We start from the raw sequence: 20,940 nt of genomic DNA on the forward strand, positions 1-20,940 counted from the left end.
GAGAAACACAGCTCTCTCCCATCTGATTATTTGTTATTTATTCTTGGCATGGCAGTGCCTTCAGATCTCAGGAAAGTCCAGACCCCTGAGTACAAGAGATAATTCTTGTCCAGTCTAAAAATTCATAATCTAAAGAGACAAAACAAGTGATGAAGAAAGATAGAAACAAAGGACTGAAAGTTAAAGGACTGCCCTAAGATGGTACAGCGTGTTAATGGCAGGAAGAAAAACAACACAAAACAGAAACCCCACAAGGTTGCTGGAGCCCTGGTCTAGGCCTTGACCTTAGAGGGCTTTTTCCTCAAAGCTCATCGACGTTTTGTTCACTGAAGACACCCGCACCTGCCGTTCCCCACATTCCTGCCTCTGTATTAATATTTCCATGTTGAGCTAACTGGCACTTCAAAATTGAGCTAGGTAGGCTGGCAGCAGACATGGGTCTAAAATTAAGCTTGGACAAAACCAGAGTCAGTCGTGCAGGCAGAACTGCGTTGTTCGTTGCATCAGCTCGGACGGCAGCTACCTGGGATGCAGCCCATCTGCAAGCTGCAGCACCGCGCTGAGGCACGGCTCGCTTGAGCTCAACGAGCTTGAAAGAAACAGCTCACGTACATTAACCTCAACTAGACTGTGCAGCAAGAACGAGCACTTAGTTTCACGGAAAGGACGAGGGCTCCTGATGTTGCTGCCATTCTCTTTTTCCAGTGCATTTGCTTCAGTGGGAAGATGGGAAAAGGGGACAGTGAGGGGGCAAAGCATTCTAGGAGGACGCTTTTAGCCCTTGCAAAAAGGAACCTCATACTTAAAAACATTGACTTCATCAGGGCTTCATGCTGCACTCTTTTTGTTACATAGGGCTCTTACTGAGGGTGATATAAGCTGAGTTCTGCCAGGCCTGCAAGCTCAAAGTCTCACAAGTCCAATCACAAGAAGAAAAGGAAAAAAAAAAAAAAAAGAAAAAATCTACACCCTGCATGACAGTAAGTTGCCCTTCCTGCAATAAAGGATTTTTGTGCATGTCCCAGTATCAAACACAGGCAGTGGAGTACTCTTGCAATAGCAGTATAGCCCCAAACACCGTACAAGTTTTCCTTATAAGTTCCATGTATGCCTTAGGATCTGTTGCAATAATTATTTCACCTTCAGGATTCCCGAGACTGATGTCTAAAGCCCCAAGTCCTAACTAGTTTAGATCATCTGCCTACAACAAAGGCAGTAGAGCTTACTTTTCTCCCAAATATTCATTTTTAGTTACTTGATCAGCTTAAAAATAAATAAATAAATAAAAGGACCAAACATTTTTCAGAATTAAAAGACAGAGATTGACAATGCTGATTTATGAAGAGTTTGTAAATGTTCATTGGAAACATAAATTCAGAACTCCTCTTATCCTGTTATGTTGTTCTTTTAGAAGAATGACATATTGCAAAGAGATAATCAATAAAAAATGAAAAAGGAAATACCGAAAATACCATCTGCTGTTCTTTTGTAGGGCTGTCTTTGAAGTCTGCTCGGGGCAGTCTGCCCAAGAAATGCCAAAAGATTTTGTCTGAGTGAAGACTGCATTATGAAGCAAGTATATAGCTTCACTGCTTAAATGTGCGCTCAAGTTTTGCGTCCAAAACTCTTTGGCTCCTTCTCAAGCTGCAGCTCAAGGATAGCTCTCCGCTATGTACCGTCACAAGCGATGGGTGTACATTAGAGGGCAGTTTGGCTTCACATTTTAGATATATCTGCAGAAATCAAGTCCCTCAGTTTCTAACACAATCATTCATCTTGGATTTTTCATTCTAACCATGACATGCTAAAAAGTCCATGTTTAACTTCTCTCCAAAGCAGACATCAATAATATTACAAGCTATTGATTAAAAAAACAACAACAAAAACCATAAACAAAAACACAAGGAACCCAAACAAAACAGAACAAGGACCAAAAAATTTAAGTCACTCCTTTCCATTCAGAATTATGGCACAAACCTTTGTTTTGTTTTTCAATTATAAAAGGCTAAAAAAGACTTTGATATTCCATTGATAAAGGTTTCATCCTCCTAAGACATGTGCTTCCTTAAAGGATCTTTCACTTTGGAAGTACTAGAAGGATAGTCTTTAGTTCCAGTGCTCATGTAGAGCCTTGATGACTTATGTATGTAAACAGTGCGCTGTTAATAGGGAGTTATACCTTTTATTAGACCAACTGATAGAGTGGGAGAAAAATAGACAAACTTTCAGGCCCATGGCAGCTGAAGAAGTGCATCCCTTTGTTACACTGTTGACTAATTCTGCTAAAAGTAATGCGAGCATCTTATTTCTGATGATCAAGAAGTACAACATATTGAATGTTTCTTCTCTTTTCGCATGTGTCCCTGTTTTTACTGTTTTATTTCTCAGAGGGTTATATCTGTTCTGGATGCTTGCATACTTTAATATCTTGGTTCTGCTTGACAGATTTAAAAAAAAAAAAAAAGACGTTTCTAGGAGACTTCAATAATGAGAAGTTTCAAGTAACAAGCAGCTAATTCTGGGAGGAAGGCAGAGCCACAGGGAGCAGCACTCTTCATGATGATTGCAAGAGCGCTAGGCGAGGGCTCTGGGAGCTCCCTCAGCCCCTGTTCCGTATCGCAGCCAAGAGCTAACACCTGAAGCCTGTGCACGTCCAAGGCATCTGGCAGGGCAGGTTTCCTAAAGGGCATAAGGGATGCAGCCACTTGATGAGACCCTTTAAGTACCAGGGCTAAGAATGGCTCTCATGGGAAGAGTTTAAGCGTTCCTTTTGATCACCGAGACAGTACAGTCAAAGGGACTGCAGGGATAGCATGCTTTTTATGGCAAATCAGAGGAAGTTATTAAAAAAAATTGTTTGCAGCACATTTTGGTGGATATAATAGCACAGCAACACAAATCAAGGCAAGATGTTGTGTCTGAGCTAGGAGAAAAAACAACAAAAAACAAACAAAAAACCCAAAAGACTTCAGTGTCAATCCTCTCCAGGCTTTGGAATACAATATAGACAAACGAACAGCCAAGGACACATGTCCACAAATTGTGGGTGGTAATGTAAACATTCAAGGAGTGAGAGTAGTTAAAGAAAACAGTCTTACAGATTGTCCTTCAGTAATTTCAGGCATTCTATAACTCAAAACATAAACATGTATATAAGACCAACTTTTTGTGGCAAATAGAGTTTCTGGTCCTGAAGATATTTATGTCCCGTCAGAGACATTATTTCACTCCCCCCCTCCCCCCGTGGATTTCAGAAACACATCATCTAATTTCAAAACATACTTTTCAGCATGTCAGCTATAAATTTTCAAGTGCTTATATTAGTAAAGGCAGAATGCAAATGGAAGTACAAAATCCCATGTATTTATAGTAATGCATATTGCTGTCAATGTTATAGTACAAACACAAGGCACAATTATCTTTCTTCATTTAATTAAAATATCCAGTTAATCCAAATGAGCTTTTTGTGCATTGGGACTTTAAATCAGGTTATTTTTCTGTAAAACATACTAGAAAGCTAAAGGATTGTTTTGCTCTTCAAGCTCACGGAGATCACTCCAAGCAGCACCAGTGTCAAAACTTAAGATATCAGTGCCTTATGATAGCAAACACTCCTTGAAAACCTTGTGCACAGACTAAGAACATTTTTAAACAGCTCTGAACCATCATGAAAGTAATAGCGAACAACAGCTTGCCAAGAAGTGGTACGTTAAACACTAATTATTGAAAACATAAGCTTGCATGCTTCAAGCACCAGCATTTGAAAATATTGAGAAAAAGATTGCCAAGAATACAGAAGACAAAACAAAGGTTTGCTAAGTCTTCTTGCTACTAAATTAAGAATTCAGGAAAGCTTATTCTAATTTCATGCATTCTTAATGACAGCAGTTTTAACCACAAATGTTTTTAAGTTTGGTGTTAAAAAGCAGCAGCATAGGTATCAGATCTCAGCAGATTAGCATTGTGATGAACCAAGCCTGCAGGCTAGATTTTGTGTTCCAGCTGAATTGTGTTCAGCTTGGAGCCCAAGGCAGGATGGAGGCTGATGTCACCTTTCTTCTGAGTGACCACTATTCTTTGAAACATAGGCATGTCCAAGACAGAGCAGCTTTTAAACTCCACTTCAAAGTGTCAGAAGCTCTGTACTGCAATCGGTGCTGAGCTACTTTAAGTGTATGTTAAAAGGGCTCAGGTTTGTATTAGATGGGGGCAGATCTAATGCACAGCTCAGAACTGCATGCTTTTATTTGCATTTTGAAATAAAGAGTATTAATGTTAAATAATAATTATTCTAACCATTAAAGATTAACAAATATTAAAAGCGTATATCATGTATAACTGCTAATCAGCAACAAATCCATACTTAATAAACCAGTATTTAATTGTATCTTGTTAAATTTAACAGTCTCCTTGATCATAATTAAAAGCAATTCCAAGATGCAGTTTAAATCATTATCAAAATCTCTTGCCAGTCCATTTGAAAACCAGAAATAAAATTATCTGAAGTCACTATTGATTTTTTCTTTTTCCAAGCTAACTATATTAATTCATACATAATTCACTTTCTGTCCCAGTAACCGCAGTTAACCCATGTCAGCCAAAACCAGAGAACCTTCCAAGCTAACAGCCAAGACAAACAAGACAATCAAATATACCTGCACTGCCACCGATAACCGATAATGCCTTACTTCACAGCATTGATTTCTTAGAGTCTTGCCTGGCTAGCAGGCTACAGTTCTACACAAGATTACAAGGGCACCACAGAATAACGGGCTGTACCTATGCATGAATATACAATGCTCCTATGGGTTGTTGCATGAAAGTTGCAAGTGAAATATTGCCAGATGAGATCCATAAGTCACAGAAGTCAGCTATAAGAGAAGGGACAGTGACCTCGGATCTGCAAATCCTTTCACCTCAGTGATGTAGGATTGCATGGCCCAGCTATGCTCTACTGGCTGGATCCAGGTAGCAAGAAGCCTTTATTTAGGCCGTTGTCTTTTCAGAGGGGACAGGGAAGATCTTTTCAGGCACTACTCAGTGTTCCAACAGCTGAATGTTTTACATTATCTCCGAGAACGACTTCATCCATGCATCCCCATAAGAAGAAGGGATAAGGCTGAGGACAGAGCTGGGAACTGCTGCCACAGCCCATGAAGAGGGTGAACCTTCAAGATCCAAACGGCACAGAGTTAGAGCCTGAACAAACTAGACTCATATCTCCTGTACTTTAAGTACCTCTAGTACAAATAGGACAGCTTAAGTAATACACCTTAAAATGTTTAGATACTTAGTCTACAACTAGACGGACATTTACATTATAGTCACAGCCAGGAGATACAGAGCTACAGGGCATTAGTGTGACAGAGAGACACCTCATCTGCAGATGCAGTTTGAAGATGGGATGGGGGAAAGTCACGAGTATGTCACCTTGTTCTTCCAGAGCACTGCGGATGCATATCAGCACAACATCAGGAAGCACAGGCTAGTTCTGCCTTCTGCACAGTTCTCCTAAACATTAGGATTAACACCATGTTCTTCTTTATCTTCCTAAAATACAATAACTTTACTCTTAAAAAAAATCCTAAATAAAAAAGGTATATAGGAGAAAAAAGAAATACTCTTTTACTTTAAATCTCATAGTTTAAATTTCACCTTTCTCCATGTAACTGGTCTTGTATAGATGGAGAAATAGCCTGAGAGTCAACTTTTACTATATAATCATCCCAACTGCTCTCACTGCTTTGAAACTTACAGCAAAATCTGTGGTAAGACTTGCCTCACAATCCAATTTACTGATACTTTGAAAGTTTCAGAAAAAGGGTTAGGAATAATCCTCAGTGGGCCAGCTAATCAGGTATGTAAATAAGGAAAAAGGCAGATGCTACTAATGTAAATTAAGGAGTTCCTGGCTAACAATATAAATGTGTGTTTTCTATTTGTTCTTTGCCTCTTCCTACCTAGGCTGTAGAAGTTACAGGCATTCTGTTTTATTCTTTCACAGTTTAAATTGACTTTTTCCTCTTCTGAGCATCTTTCCTGTTTGCTCTATCTTAGTACACATCTATCTGTATCAAAGCTCATTTAATACACCAGGGCTCACACTTCAGCCTGGAATCCTTTCAAGCCTCCCTTATTGTTTGTTCCACAGCCTCTGCTGTTCCAAATTTAGTTTCATCAGCAACTAACTAGTTCAATCTCCCTGTCAGTCATGTATATAGATTAGACTCTGTCTATGTTCAAGGACTATCCCTTTGGGAACCCTACTTAATACTTCTCTCCAATTTAGAAGAGCTTTTCTGACAAGCAATTGCTTGTTCCCATTTTTTTAGCAAGTCTTTATCCTCTATATCCACTCTTATGTCCTCCCTTGGCTAGCTGCAGCTTTCAGCTTAAGCAGGAGTCTGTGAAGCAGAACTTCTGCAAAGACTTTTCTCCAAATCCATAAATTAAGCTGTATTTAGTGCGCTGTGAAGGCTGTTGCTGTGCCTTCAAAAGAAACAGCAAGAAAGCTTTGCTTGACAGGAGCCACACTGCTCCTGCAATGCTGCTTCTGCAGTCCTCCTGGCTGGTTCCTATGAGGTTGACGTAGAAGACCAACATTTCATCGTGTACTTCTTCCTAACATGTTGAGAAAGATTCTGCTCCGGGTTACATCAAGTTTTCCCTGAAGTACCCTCACAGATTTCAGAAGTTTAGTCCCTCATGCCCCTTTCCCTCAGCACAGATGTCAAACTCAACACCTGGTGCTGCAGTTTCTAGCATTTACAGACTAACATGCCTCCTAACAGGTTCAGCAAGTGAGACTTCCGTAAAAAGAGAGCTCTGAAAACAATGCAATCGTACACATGGAGCGAGGGCATGACATTCATGAGATCCGCTCTGTAGACAAGAGTTCAAGTTGAGAATTTTGCCCTAAGGGCCAGCTACCACCCTTAATCTGTGTCTCCAGCTTCCACGAACATCACTGTAAGCATGAAGCAGTTAGATTTATTTAATAAGCCTGCAACCAGCCAACGTTCATGCCTATTTAAAATCTTCATAAGGATTCTCTTATGATTTGTAACCAGAACAGCTGCTATCTCTTCTTCAGTTGAACAACTTTTCTACGGTCTCAGAGAGCATCCTGATTCTCTGCAAATGCTGAGCTTAAATGTGCCTGTAAAGATGCCGAAAACTACTCCCAGAACTACCAAACACTTAACTCACTCCTGTCCCTGGGTATCTTAATAGAGTTGCAAGGAACTAGCAATATATTTGCTAGTATTTTGCATGGAAGTCACTGCACGTGAAAGCAATAATTAATACAGCCAATGCACCAATATTTGAAAGTGTTTTCAGCACACTGTTTCCCCACATTGGGGAACGATATAAACTCCTTCCCCTTGTCTGAAACTCCAGGAGTATCCTTACAAAACCTGTATGAACACACGTGAGAGAATCTAACTACAGGAGAGAAGAGGAGCAAAACTCGACAGGAAGCATAAGACCAATTCTTCCTCACCTCTCTTGGACTTCCTGATACAATCACCTTTTGTTAGACTGAAGAACAAAGGAAAATGGATACAAGGAGAAGACATATCATACTGAATATTTTGACCAAGGAAAATCTTGTCAAAAGAAAAGGAAAAAGCAGGCATGGACCTTACAAGTTAAGGTGTCCTTAGCTTATCCATTGGGTTAGAACTCTTTCTCTTTTTCTCCAAAGTATTTGTCTGCAGAATCCCCCCCAAAAATCAAGGAATAAATCCCCTTTGCTTTGTGTTTAGCCATCTTCCTAGCAGCTGAATGAGAGAGAAAGCACAAATCAATAAAAGGTCTCTGCACCATTGCTAGGTTTGTTGCAACTTTTATATTAAAACAGTGAAGGCCAGTCAAATCAAGACTGTCATCATCACAGCTGTTATAAAGGGACAGATCGGGAATAAGGCTAATGAGATGAAAAGACAGCACCTTGTCGGAAAATATGGAAGAGGCCCTTTATCTGCATTCTCACCTAAATCCCTATCTCCACTAGGATTAAGGGCCTTTGGTGAAGATGAAGGAACAAAGCACAGTTGTACATCCTAGGGCTGAGATGAGGAACTAAGTGCAGATGTCCAGCCTAGGGCAATTCCCTTCATTATAATATATTTAGAAATAAGAGTTAGAACCTACGCCTTCTGTTACAGTAAACAACAGAGAGTGAATATGTCTTTCCGTGGTAAATAAGGCCATGGGAAGAGTAGGCTGCCAAGGAGCCACTAGGCTTTCCAGGTGGCCTGACCTAGATTAAGGATTTTTAGCCATTCTAGGGGCCCAAGCTGCAGGTTTTGGACTGGCTAGAAAGTTAGGGCTCTCCAGACATTTTGCTTCTGGAAAATGTCTGGTATAGAAAAAGTATTTCTGGTATAGAAAAGCTTCTGCAAAAGGTTTGAGGCTGAAATAAGATGTCACATTCCAAATTCGCTGATCAGGTTCCAGTATTAGTTTAATTTCAGAATTTCCTGTACAGCTCACTATTCTAGTTTTCAGCCAGCACTATTACCTTACTTCAGTAACACATGCACACACATATCATTATGAAAACCGCGATTAAAGGCCCTAACTAATAGAAAACTCCTACTGTGCTATGCATTATAAAGCAGATCTTTTTTTGCAAAGAAATCACAGTAGAAGTAAGTAGCTGTTAACTTTATTAGAGGAACAGAGGGAGGACTTGAATCATTTGCCCCAAATCCCACATCATTTCGAGCACAGATAGAATCAAATCTACTTTGTCTAAGGACTATTCTTGTGCCCTTCCCCAAAGCGGCAATTTTTTGTAGTTCTACCATCTTTTTTCATGCATTGGCAAGAGCAAATGAGCTCACGTTTAGTTCTTTCATAAGCTACTAGATATGGAGCCCAAATAATTGATTTTTAGTCTAGAAACCTGAGTGAAATACAAAATATAATTCCTTCCGCAAGCCCATAATTTAAGGTGAAAGGAGAATTTCTGTCTTGTTCACTGGCTACAAACAATCAGACATTCAGTGGACTATTCCAATAGCTACAATTTCAGTTTTTCCTAGTTGGGCTTTCTTGGATTTTGTTATTTTTTTGCCTGTTAAATAAGCAAACAAAACCACTTTCAAAACAGAACCAGACGCTCACCCAGGATCTTCTACAATAAAACTTAACTCAGCCTGTCATTAAATATCGTCCATACCTCCAATTACTCCTGTTTCCCTTTTCAAAACCTCCAAGTTTTCCAAAATACTTTCTGCACTATAAGACAAATGCAGTTGATTCTGATTTGGGGGGGGGGGAGGGGGGAATATAAGCTTTACATAAAGACGAATTCAAAAAAAGAGTGCTAGATACATTGCCCTTGAGAAGGTAAGCATCTCTTTAGAGAGCTTTTCTGAACTTATGGATAGACTCTAAAACATCCCCAACAGGTAAGTGGTTCTACTTTGTCAAATAAACAAACAATAGGAAAATACAGTTCTATTTTTGAATGGAAAAAATATATTTCCTTCATGTAATGATTTGAACAGATCATATTTAAGTCAGCTTCAAATATTTATCTTCTTTATGTAACCGCATATGGAACTATTACGATTCAGCAAAGAATCCACTGCACAGTAAATATAGTGTCTGATTGTTACGGAGTTGCTCTTTTGCCATTTTTCCAAGCCCATCAATTCTGTATATACTGCTTATAAGCAGGGATCACATAGCTCATCTCTTGGCCTTCATCAATGCTCTTAAAGGCAATTTCCAGTGACTGTTCACTTTCCCATTTCAGCTCTAAAACAAATCATCACTGATCATTAGCAACTCAGCATTTAGCTGTCACCTGCATTGCATAAACTTTATTGGACGACAAGAGCATAAGCAGGAACAACCACTAAAATTTTATAACATAACATCAAGAAATGCTACAATATCTTAATAGATTCTTTTCCCTATTAATATGGAAAATAGTAAGCTTCGAACACTCATACATTTCACATTAAGCTTTCTGGCAAAGTATTCAGGAGTAGTTGAAATGTTGGATATTCTCCATTATGTGCTCCATCATACAGTCTCTCTTTTCTTAAAGCTGCTCTGAGCTGTACATTTGCTTTTGTAAACCTGCCAGCCCTGCACAGCCCTGCGTTCAACATGCCTATTTTCTGTGATGCAGATGCACGCACAGGGGTAAGACTTTCATACAAGATTTTGATTAAAATCTAGAGATTTCACATTGAATCATCTGAACTCACCAGTCAGTAGATACTATAAAACAAAAGAAACAAAAGAAACATCACCAGCACCACAAGGGAGACTCTGCTTTTACAACAAACACGGCAAAGAAAACCTGCCATCCAGAGATGCAAATGGTATTGACAAGCATTATTGCAGAACATTTCAATCGCACATCCTGCAGAAAACACAAGTGTGAGAAATGCGTTTGCAGGAAGTCATTGTACAGGTACTTAACAATTGGCAAAATGGGTTTAATATTTCTTAGTGGAAAATCACCAGTATGTAACAAGAGAAGTCCTGCACACAGAGGTTTTCTCCCAGTGAAGGCCTGTCCTCTGTTCCTCCCTCCTCTCACGCACACACAGATATACAAATACTTTGCACAGAGCTGTAACATCTATACTCCCTACGGATGCAGCAGTGTTCAACTGGACTTTTCTGAATGGTCAGTTATTACATGACGCTTGCTTGGTAGTAGAAGACTAATCACGTTTTCATGCTATAAGGTAATGCACTAAAAATTCAAGAAGAAAGTAGGATTTAACAAAGATCGGGCCTGCTGAATTTATTTATACTAGACATTAGAAACCATTGTCCTAAAAAAAAAAAAAAAAAAAGAAACAAAAAACAAAAAGCCTAGTGAGACACAGTTCAATAGCAGAAGCAGAGCTTTACATTTGAAGGCTAGAACTAAAATACAAATGAGTTTACCTCCGATCAAAGTATAATGACATGAAGAAGTAACAAAGCATACACCAGTTTCCAACACACACTGACATTTTTGACACATCATCTCTGTGGGCTGCACGTTTTAGGAAGGGAGACAGCACCACTGCGTCATTATTCCAGAGCCCCACAAAAGCAGACACAGCCGGGCACAACTGCAAGGCAGCTGCTGCAGGGACCACGCAAGACAGCCATTAACCCATTGAACATCAGACTTCGCTGGAGACACATACAAAGCTTCTTCCACCCTGCGCATATGAGCGCACTGGGAGCCATTACAGTCTCGCTGATTTGGGTTTTGTGCCTAATTGCGTAACAAGCCAATCCTCGTACATACTGGAAATTCTTCAGCTTTTTTTTTTTTCCCCCCCCCGTAAATAGCAACCATTAAACACAGTGCACTTGCAAAACTTACTCCATTGAACTGATCACCATCGTCTAGGTAGAAGATTTGTTTGGAAGCAGTGAACAGCAGTTGCTTTAGTAAGAAGACAGGATCTAGAAAGCCTGGCTGAATTTACCTACTTTGCCAGCCAGACAGAAACCTGTGAGTAAGGTTCCTCCTCATGTCTAGATAACGCCATGCTAGACTACTGCCCAGCCTAACTACAGAGAAGTCCATCTGCCTGGAGAGATAGGGTAGAAGCAGAGGAAAATAAGCATGAAAAACAAAATTAACTTAAATAACTGATTTACAACTAGAGTAGAGAAGCACTCCTGAAAGAGATTGCTAATGAGCATTTATAGTTGAAGAGAACAGCAAATGTTTGAACACATGGTATCCTAAGCTCCTGCCATGTCCCAGCTACAGTTAGCAATAGTTCAGGACTGACAAGACCTCCAGCTGTGGCCATGCAGCCCTGCAAGGATTCAGTCGCATCTTTGAACCACAGCAGAGAGGGTAGCGAAAGAACAGATCAAATTAAAAGCAAAAGGAAATATTTGTAGTTTCTCCCACCTGCTTTTCTGGCAGGTAGCAATCACCAGTCCACTTAGGCCAAATCATTAGTGCTAAATTCAGTGACAGCTGGTAGAAGAGTAAGCTTGGAGCTAACTAGGGAGCACATTCTACAAATAGAGCAGTATGTTTCCATCTTGTTCATTACCAGCAATGGGCACGTGGACTGCCAGATGCCAGCAATAACAGACAGATGTTGAAAATGAAATTTATTCTCCCTTTATTCCCTAAAGAATCTGAAAAAATCAGCTGTATTCATGAACACAAGTGACAAACACGTTCCCTTTTTTACCAGGCTCCGAAGGATTTAGTATGGTAGATGACAGAATCTGTTATAACATATATTGTCAAAGAATTAATAAAAACAAAGAAAAAATAGAGCTGCACACTAGACAGCAAGCCCCTTAAGACATACACAGCATGTCACTAGGATATGAAACACTAATAATGCGAAATTTGTATTATCCCTGCAGAAAGCAGTTTAACACAGCAATTGCTCCAGACCTGGCCTTTGACTGGCTTTTGCAACACTACTGTGCCTTATCAGTGGATCTATCATGCTCGAATCCTCCGTCGTGGGACTGCTCTGGCCCTCTAATTAAAGTATCTCTCTTTATCCTTCACTTGTCTGCTGCAGAACAAGCATACCCCTATGGGAAAGCAGTTTAGGAAGTGCTGTTTATACAGCAGGAAAGCTACAACATGGTTCCTGTTGTCACCACTCTGTTTCTTTCCACTTCCACTCTGCTCCATAGTTTGCCACTTGCTTTCTGCTTTCCTGGTTTCTTCACATTACAGGTCCTTAATCTCAGCTGCCAGCACTCCAACCTACCTACAGTCCATCTGTTGGGAAGCAAGTCCTACATCACTATGTCCAACACATCAGTACTTTAGTCAAAGTAACATTTTTTTCCATCTAAGAATTACCACACAATATAATTCTTTAAAATTACCTTCATTTGTTTAACTAAATAGCTATTGACCTGCTCCCAAATAAGGTCTTAGCTAAATTGCCTGCTGGGGTGGAATTTTAGCAAGTTCTCTGGATCGCTAGAAATGAGATATTTCTCTCTCTTTGGATAAGAAGCAGTGACAGAGTAGCGAGATTTTAGTTTGCAGTATCAACGACTATAACAATACACTGTCTCTTGGGCACTTAAGCAGGTTGCTTAGCTGTTTGAGAGCTGTGTTGCCTCATCATTAAGCCAGCCTGGACACACACTACAATCAAGCCACTAATTCCTGGGCCCCTAATTCTGGAATTTGTCTCTATGTATGTACTAATGCTCAAGAATGGTAACTTACTTGTCATACTTGATGTCAATAGTGTTTCATGTCTAAGGTAAAACTAAAAAGGTATATTTCTATAGAAAAGTCTGAACAATCCCCAACAACTCCCCTTTGGCACTTATATGAATGGAAAATGGAAAGCAAGAGATGAGGGGAATCTCAATCTTTTCTTTTTCCCCCCTATATTTTAAACTTCGAAACACTGTATCCCTAGTAGCGAAACATATTCAGGATGTCGGAGGGCATAAAATTAAGTTAAAAATAAAAGATTAGGAATCACATTTTGATGAAGGAACAGATAGCACAATAACAAGAAATATCAACAAATTATAAATCAAAAACTGAATTTAAATGAGTTAATATACTTATATTATAAGAGGAAAAAAAGGCCACCAAGTCAAATAACATACGCTATTATGGGCAATGATAGTGAGAGAAAAGAAAGAAAATATCTGATTTGCTTGATTAACAACTTAATGTAACAGTCCATTTGTTAATTATGATCTAGAATCACCTGTTAATCCTAACTGAATAGATTTAAGACTTAAAAACAGTGGAAGTTTAGACAGATAGACACATTAAGCCTTTCGTCTGCAAAAAAACTAATTTTCTTACATCAAGAGAGTTCATACTTACTGTTTCAGAGTGAAGTGTCAGCTGTAAGGTTATAATGGTTAGCCAAATAATAGTTTCAAATAGTATCCAAGTATATAATGCTAGCAAAGAATGTATAAATGCCCACAAAAGCCAGCACTTTCAAATGGCCTTAGGCTACAAATATTCTCACAATGCAATGCCACATTCCATCTATATCTGATGATAGTAATTCATTTGCTTCTCTACAGATATAATTCTAAATATAATTTACTATCTGCAATGGGAGATAGTAAATAACAGCAGCTTGCCAACAGTCTCCTACAGAGCGTCAAAAAGGAAGGAAATGCTAGAACCATTCTCCCATAGTTTACTGTCCTCCCATCTGAGGAATCAAACTGAATAAACAGAATATATCGTAACAACCTCATACCTGTCCAACAGAACGTTGACAAACATGGAAACTCCAGAGAAATTGTACGAGCCCTAATTTAACTTTTTTTATAAAAATGCACAGAACCTGTCTAAGAATATATTTAAGAGCATAGGAATTGCTCTTCTCTTGGATCGCTCTTGCATCTCTTGCCTTTGAGAATTCAGAACTTTGTCCGACGTCTCACCTGTATTCCAAGCCTTTAGTCCAAAGCTAAACCACAGTTTAATGTTTTTGTGTCTGAAGTTGAGAAGATGGGAATCCGTTTTTAGCTATTACTATTTTAGAGCTGCTCCTCAACTCTACATATTAAGAGCTGGAGATCAGTTGGGAATCCACCAGAGGGTTTCCTCTAAGATGATTTAAGAAAGTAGCAAATAAACACAGTGTAACTGGATACAATAATATTACACTGAGTCTGCAGACAGCCTGAAACAATAGCTCTGAGAAAAACAGATTTATTCAAGATAAGTTTTACTATAGAGTCAGGCAACGTTAAATTAAAAGATTAAGTTTTATACAACTATCTAAAGCACCAAGGGAAGACAAATTTTGAAGTCATAGAAACTATAGTAACTTTTAAGCTGCTACACAGATGCCAAGCTGCAAGTTGCTCTTCTAACATGGACAAATTATTGCAGTAAAGAATGTAACATGCCGAGCTGTAGAATCAGCTTGTTCTGAGCAGACAGTCAGACTCCATTCCGGGGAAAAAAGAGTCAAGTGCATCATGCTTCAAACAGGGTTTAGATCATGCCCCCCAATATTTTTTCCCCAATTTATTTGATTTAGGATTATTATAATCCTGTTTATTTCTGTTCTGTGATATGGAATCCAGCTGAGTAGCTATGTCTCAAGGACACTTGAGAATGAAAGTAAAAGCTTTTCAAACTGATTTTTATGTGTATATCGGCTATTACACCATGACCAAGGTCTATAAATCTCTTATTTGAAAGAATAACAGCTCTTATTTATGATAGCTTGATCATGCAAGATAAGGCAAGTGGGAATAATAAATCACTTTTATGGATTATTTGTGCACATCCAAGGAATGGGATAAAGTGCATTTCAGATTTGCTGATCAATCTGATTTGTATGTAACTAAGGGTATTTCCATCTGTTAATGGATTGTCACATAGAAATGGAAGAAACATTTTCAGTTATTTCAAACAATCAGTCATCTGTTTCAAGAGGAAACTCACTGGCAGTGTAGCACTGGGAGGTACTGGCACATAAATCATTTTATCACTGGTCCTAACAAACAGTGTTGCACTAACTTAATCAAAAGACTGCAGGAAAATAACACAGCAATTTACTAAATAGAAGCAGATATACCCAGAAAAATCGCCCATACTTGTGCACCCAACAGCTGTTCTTTGATACTCTTAGGAATTTAAGCCTTAAACTAACAACGACTCTGTAATTCAGCTAGATTATCTGAGACACCCAGGAGATATCTGTGACTTGCTGTGAAAATAACTCCGCACTGAGTTGACCAGCTTTGAAAATTATGTCAAAATAATCTGGAGTTTTTCCCCTAAAGTTCCAAACATAACTACTTACACACTTTTCATTCTGCTGTGATTGACAGATTAGGCAAATCCCAGAAAAGGAGGAGATAAAAAAAATTCCTACTACTTCCTAAGCTCTATTCCCCTTATTCTTACAGCTACAGGATAAGCTCCATCGGCAATAAACTTTTGGAAACTATTAGCTGAAATTCAGAATTTTGATAAAAGGTAGCAGAGCATATGACAGAGCCATTCTAAATGCATTTTGGAAGAAAGTTGGTGTACCCATCCCTCCGCCTCCCAAACTGGTCTGCCAACCATGAGTGCCAGCTTTAAGAGATTTCTTTCTCTATTATATTTGGCTCTCCGTTCTTGCTGCCTCTCTTCCTACTTTTTCCTTTTTTGTTCACCTAGCTCATTAAGATAAAGAAATATGGGGTTTTAGTTAGCCTGTGCTTGTGCATGAGCAACCAGAACTAAACTCTGGTCCCCATTCAAAAACCACCACAAAGTATTGTTCAGGAAAAAAATCGATCAGGTTTAAGGTCTCAGTTACGTGCTCTCAAAAACTGCTAATGTGGTTTAATGATTTTGCTTTCTTAAAATTCATCTCTATCAGTCAAAGGGTCTAGCAACATTTTGTTATTAGTTTTTGGAATACTCTGTGTCAGAGGAACACTTCTCCCATTTTACAAACAGAAATCAAGGCACAAACAAACTTCCCATGCAAGCAGTTGAATGGCCAAGTTCACTACCTCCATTCATATGCCATTTACTCCTGAACGGCAATTCACAACTTTATCTACAGGTGGAGTAGAATCTTATCTCAAGCACAGCTGGTTTGGTAATAAGATGCTATGACCTTAGGTGGTTATATTTCTATTACATTTCAGACCTGGAAAAAATACGACCTTATTATAAGTCGCATCCACACGGAACACTAATGCTGTTCTCTGTCTTGGAGACTTGAAATTATATAGGCAACAGAGCACAAGTGGAAGGGCATTCCACGGGGTAGAAAAAGAGAAAAGTTTATTTGCATCTCCCCTAGGCAATCAAACCCACGTTCTATGGTCGAAGAAGCTTAAGGTGTATACAGATAGTCACCCAGAAAAATGAGGCAAACTAAACTAGATCACGTCTGTTCCTTACTCTGATCAGGATCTTCCAGACCCTTCAGACTACTCAGGTCAAAATTCTACCTATCAAACCAATGAAAAAGTAGGTGAGGGGAGAACAAAAACAAAACAGGAACCTAGATCTTTGATGCTTAAAAAGAACAGCAAGTTCAGTAACTTCTAACCAATGAAAACCAATTTCCTTATTAAACTACAATGAGCGTTTAAACGCCTAGTCTCTTGAATCATTAAAATCCAAAGTAAGTGTGATAGAGCATTGGTAAAAGTCATTAGATGGTCATAGGGAAAAGCTTGCAACCCCTTGAATAACAATTAATTCAAATCAATACAGAAATTAGAAGGAAAGATTAGAGACTGGTGAAATTTACCCAGTGAGAACTAATTTATATTTTTAGCAGAATGGATCCTGATAATCAGTAAAATTTCAATTAAGATTCAAGCTGAAGTGCTCCATATTCTTCTTAAAACAGTGCTGACATACGAACAATCTTCAGTGAGAAGCATAGTCATTTACTGCGATTTGTAATAAACATCTGCAATAATCTTCTGGAACTTTGACAGCTCATGAAGCCTGTGAACTTTAAAGGTAACCACAACTATGAGGAACTCCATTTGTGTACTCTAGCAGAAGTACACAAACAGACAAAGTTAGATTTTCTAAGAGGCCTGAGCTGATATTTCTAAAATGTGCAATAAGATTTAAGCTGCAATATTTAAGACTGACAGAAAAGTCAGTCATGGTACATTGGAAAGGATCTATTTGTTTTCAGCATGATCACTGAAATGACTTCCTGGTGCTTTATTAACACTGCAGTGGCCAACCCCCAGCATAGAAACAAGTGCACATGAGAGTCACCATCTTGTTGTGCAAGAGCTGAAAGTTTTGGTTCCAGCTCACCATATATGCAGGCACTGAACAATGATTCATTCAATTCAAACAGAAACAGTACACTGTAAAATTCAATGCAAGAATTCAAAGCTATTTTCTCTCTGGATGTCTACCAACAAATTCTTTTTAAGTATCAAGGCTGACAGACAAAGCTTTGTAACATTCCAGATAATTATCTGAACTTTCCCCTTAACACATCAAATAAATAATGACTCCCTACTCATGTTGCAGTCATCCTCTTCTGCTTGTTTTTTCTCCATTGCACAACATAGAATGTTCTGATGCTTTTCTTTACTGCCTCTGTGTGAAAAAGGGCAATAAAAAGTGGGATATACACATGCACACAAGCAGTTGACAACCTGCCATGACTGTAAATTATTTGAGGAAAGAGCTGTTTCGTACAAGGTCTCCTAAAAGCATTTGACATATTGTTGGTATTCTGAAAACCAGCAAGCAATGATTGTGAGCAATGATAATAACGCATTTTCCTTATAATATTTTTTTCAGGGAATGGCATTATTTACTCAATAGAGTTCTTGCCTTTCCATCCATCTCATTCGCCTAAAGCATCACAACAGTGATTTAGCAGACATCACAGTATTATTTCTGGTACGATAGCAGGTCACTCTTGAAGGTGCTCCTTTCTCACCCCTGTATGCCTCTGCAAAGAAAAGGAAAACTCTGAGGAAACTCTGACCTTCATTGCTAAACGTCTGAACAGCCTTAAGAAGTCTGCTATTCGGGAAACAAGGAAAACTGGAACTTCTAGCCAGAAAACTGATTGCAGACTCCTTCTCCTAATCTTGCAGATTTCATTAAGGAGAATAGGGTACTTGAAAGTGATGAGCTCATACATCAGCAGTCTGTGATGTTAAGCAGAAAGACAGTCTGTTCAGGTCAGGCTCTTCAAATGACTTCATGGCACTTGAGAAGCCATCTGCTTCCAACAAGTATATTTGTGCAAACACTGATGTTAAGATAAGCTGGTCAGCTTGTTCTTATTGCCAGGATTTGATAAGTGATGGAGCACAGAAAAGACACATCCGAGAGAACAGCTCTCTTTCTCCTCCCCAGCCCAAGTAACAGAGTCAGACAGGATGAGGCTGACAGACAGCTGAACTCATTTGGAGGCAAAAAAGTGTTCCAGGCAAGTCTAATAAGTAATACATTCAGCTCATTAGCCTAACAAGCCACTGCAACACACACACCTTCAGACTGGTCAGTTCTCACTATTTGGCTCAGATATCACAAAGCCTCACTGCAGACCTCCACCTCACAAGTACCACATGCAGAGCCACTGCCTTTCCTCTGCTCAACGATGCAGTCACGTCCCTCATGACGTCTTACTCCAACCAAAGGAGGATCCCACAAGGAAGCACATACATACCTCACAAGCCACCTACCACACCCAGCCCTTCCCCATCACAGAGGTCCATGCCAGTTAGGTGCTCCTGCACTGATATCTCGCTATTTCCTGATCAGCGGCAGTCTGTGGTCCAGCAGATGCCAGTTTGAAAAGTCACATCGTTCAAACCACAGCAATGAAAGGATTCTTCAGGTTGGTCCTGGGTGAAAAGAAAACACATGCTATCGCCTGGCCAGCAAGAAGACCTACGTCCCAGTACCCAGCAAATTATTTAGCTCCATGAGTGAAATCCTTTAGGGTGTGGGAATGAGCAGAGTGGCACTGTGAAGCCTAACAGCATCAATGTGCACCCAGCTGAGTTTTTTGAAGCAATGTATTGTGCCCCCTTTGGAGATAATTAAGCATAATGAAAGAGTCTGCTGTTTCACAGGAAAAATAGAGGAAGATATTGTCAGAAGTATTGATCAAATCTTTCAGCATAGTTCACTTTCAAGACCAAGTTTTTGCTAGTCACAACACCTGTCCTGCTCACTGCTGGTTTTTGAAGCAAATGTTTGTTCCCGTCACCCCAAACCACTTGCCTGATAGATTGCTCAGCAAGAGTGGAGAGGAGGGAGGGGAAATAAACTAGCTGTTACAAGAAACACAGTTGCATTGTGGAGAATATTTACCAGAGGTAAATAAAAGGTACAATATTGTAGGCATGCAAGAGAGGGGAAAGGAATGAAACCACACGGCCTGCAGAAGTTTGGTCAGGAAGTAAAGGTAGACAAGAGTCTTATTGCTAATAGATGTGTTTTGGCTAGACAAGAGAAGACATAGCATGTTAGCCTGGGGCCTGGATTTGCATGAATGCTTGTCTGGCTTCTAACATGCATTTGTACATCCAGCAGATCTCTCCAGTGAACAGCATTGGAAATTAGTCGACGAACAATTACAGAGCTTTTTGGATGACAAGGTCACTGCAGAAAAACTCCAGACAGAACTCCATTGACTCCTTTTTCATAATCCACTAAAATACAATGCCAGCCTATATAAGACAGGTCATAACCCAAAACACCCAGGTTTCCAAGTATGGGGAGGGGCTGAATTGTAGAATGTAGCACAGTGAAACTTTAAACATCATCTCTGTGACATGGAAATAAACCTAATTCTATGAGTCTAACAACGCCTATTACATCTGCATAATAACATTTGACGAGAGAATAACAAGATGTTTTCTCTTGCCTGTTAAGCCTATCTCTAATTAACGACCTCTTAAAGGACTTCAACTTCTCTCCTCCCTCTTGAAACTTTCATTAAACTGAGCAGACTGGTTTCTTGTATTGTAACTCATGAGAGCTGGGCTACCTTTAAAAATGGAAGAACATTGTCAGTGCATTAAGCCTCAAGCTAAATTTGCTTCTCAGTCAGCAATTTGAGAACATAATATTCCCTTCCTAACAAATTTTCAGGAAAGGAATGAAAAGCTGCACATGTTCTTTGGTGTTAGTAACCCAGGAATGAGGATAGGGCATGAGAAGACCAGCGTGGCAGTTGTGTAATCACTAAGTACACCTATTATATAAAGTAGTGTTAACGATCCAAACATTTAATGAGTACTGAATAGCATATCACAAGCCTATTTGATTTGTATTCCTATATTAAAGTATCTTTTAATATAAGTTACTACAGGAAAGTAGTAAGCTAAAAAGTCCTGTTAGTCAGTGTAAAAATACCAGGCAGAAATATAAAAGCTACAAGAACAAAAACTGCAAGCAGTGGTTATATGTACCAAAGACCAAAGATCAGAATAGAAATTCAATAGACCTGAAATTAT

General features: G+C 39.2%; 1 protein-coding gene across 3 annotated transcripts in view; it reads right to left on the reverse strand.

Moving 5' to 3' along the window:
* Window positions 1-20,940, reverse strand: part of ATP10B (ATPase phospholipid transporting 10B (putative)) — a 331,169-nt gene that overhangs the window by 121,391 nt on the left and 188,838 nt on the right. For all 3 annotated transcript variants that reach the window (XM_068959946.1, XM_068959947.1, XM_068959948.1), the window contains one exon: window positions 19,143-19,320. The gene's annotated coding sequence lies outside the window, so the exon portion shown is untranslated. The remainder of the gene's footprint in view (window positions 1-19,142; window positions 19,321-20,940) is intronic.

Source organism: Struthio camelus, chromosome 13, assembly GCF_040807025.1.
Source record: "Struthio camelus isolate bStrCam1 chromosome 13, bStrCam1.hap1, whole genome shotgun sequence".
NCBI lineage: Eukaryota > Metazoa > Chordata > Aves > Struthioniformes > Struthionidae > Struthio > Struthio camelus.